We start from the raw sequence: 2,541 nt of genomic DNA, 5'->3' as shown, positions 1-2,541 counted from the left end.
AAGGAAGTCGTGAAATGAATTAGTAGAACATGCTCTGTTAAGGGGATTTTACCAACAACGACAAATAGGAAATTCAATTGAAGGCCCAGTTTGACAGGCCAATGCACTTCAATTCCATGAAAAAATTGATTCAACTAATTCCCAACGATTTCTCGTAAATTTCAAGTGTAAAAGGTACTTTGAATAATGTAACTTTTTTTTTATTGATGAAGTAACGTATTTTACTTGTCAAAAAATATCAAGATGTAATATAAAATGTGCTTCCGAGGAAAAAAATGTAAACATTTTCTACATTTGAAACAGTCTATTTATTATGCATTTTGAATATCTTTTTGAACCCAACTTGACACCACAATTGATCCGACACAATTGATCTCTCCGAGAGGAGAGAATATTGATGTTGATGAGAGGGGGGGGGGGGTGGACTTAGAGAGTGGTTGAGGGAGAGAAGCGCGAAAATCAATTAGAGGGGGGGGGGTGGAATCCTACAATACGGTGAATTGCGCTGCGCAGAACCATTATTTGACATAAAGGCCGACTGCACGTGGGTATGCGCAGTATATATGCACTGTAGTCAAAGATGCGCATTAGAGACTTTCGATGTGTACTGGTGCGCATTAGAGATACAAGTCTCGTACAGGTGCGCAATAGAGTCTTAAATAATAGATGCGCAGTATATTTACGTGATTTGAAGGATTCACAATAGAGTTATGTGTTATTCATGGCTGCGCAGTATAGTTATGTGGTACATATGGCTTCGTAATAGAGTTATATCGCGTTCAAACTGAACATTAGATCCCTGTAATGTTTGGGTCTGCGCAGTAGAGCTCTGTAGCACGCGTGATGCGCATTAGAACCATAAAATGTTCAGGTTTGCGCATTAAAACCATGAAATGTTTACGGTTGTGCACTAGAGACAATGCGTATCACAGAACTCTACTGCGCACCCAAGCACACCATAGAACTCTACTGCGCAGCCATGTGCATCGCATAACTGTAATGTGCATCCATTCCTATCCTAGAATTCTACTGCACAGTCATACTAACCATATAACTCTACTGCACATCCATTCACATCATGGAACTCTACTGTGCGGCCATGTGCAACACAGAACTCTACTGAGCAGTCATGCGTATCACAGAACTCTATTGCGCAGCCGAGTACGTCGCAGAAATCTGCTGTGCAGCCACATACATTGCAGAACTTTACTACACAGGAATGCCTACTACACATGAAACTCACATAACTTTACTCTACAGACATGAACATATCAGGACGCTACTAAGCAGCCATTCACATCACAGAACTCTATTTAACAGATATGTGCGTAGCAGACCTCTATTGCGCAGCGACACTCGTCGCATAACTCTACTGCGCAGCCATTCACATCACATGACTAGACTGCGCATCCATGAGAATCGCATCACACTAATGTGCAGTTTAATGAGCTATATAAGGACACGATACAGATATATGTACCTGAAGACTTTATTGCGCATCTATACGAGCCATGTATCTATAATGCGCACCGCTACACATCAGAAATCCCCGATGCGCAGCCTTGAATACAGTGTATATCTATTGCGCACTTATACATGATATAGGCCCTTATGGCGTACAAGCGCGTACCACACATGCCTTTCAAGTATCCCTACGCTCTGTGGAACGTACTGTGCACCTCTACGCAGCATAAATCTCTACTGCGCAATCATAGAGATTGGAAGAGTCTAATGCGCAGTACGAAACATCACATCACTATACTGCGCAGTTTAATAGACCATATAAGGACACGACACAGCCATATACATTTAAAGAATGTACTGCGCATCCGTACGAGCTATGTACCTGTAATGTGCACCGCTACATATCGGAGCTCTCCAACGCGCAACTTTGACTGCAGAGTATATCTACTGCGCATCCCTGCGTGAAGTAGGCATTTACTGCGCACACGCGTATACCTGACGTGTCTGCCAATCATTAAGACACTCTGCAGACCTTGCTGCACATCTACGAGCATTATTAACCCCTACTGCGCAATCCGATAGACTTCGGATGACTCTACTGCGCTATCCTATATGCTAGAGGAACGTACTTAAAGATAAGTAATTCATAGCAATTCATTATAATTTCACGATAAAAGAAAGAAAACAAAGGAAATTTAAACCTACAAGCTAAAAATAACGCCGAGATTTTGTACCGGGCCGCGGGGGGGGGGGGATCGCTTTTTATTGTAAATTCAATGATACAGGCCTAAAATAAACACACAAGAGGGGATGTATATGTATGTGTATGTATGTATATGTCTATTATGTATATGTATACATTTATGTGTAATATGTATATACATGTGTGTATATGTGTGTACATGTGCATATGTGTGTAAATGAATATGTGTGCATACTTATTCTTTCCAGTCGCGACGCCTAAAATGAAATTTATTGTTAATGGTTCTTTTTCTGTCAAAAATTATACTACCTGGCTCAAAACTGAATCATTTTCTTCAAAATTCGACAATTCTGTCAACATTCATCCTTCTCGTT

Source organism: Belonocnema kinseyi, chromosome 2, assembly GCF_010883055.1.
Source record: "Belonocnema kinseyi isolate 2016_QV_RU_SX_M_011 chromosome 2, B_treatae_v1, whole genome shotgun sequence".
Lineage (NCBI taxonomy): Eukaryota > Metazoa > Arthropoda > Insecta > Hymenoptera > Cynipidae > Belonocnema > Belonocnema kinseyi.
Note: the sequence above shows the minus strand (reverse complement) of the source record.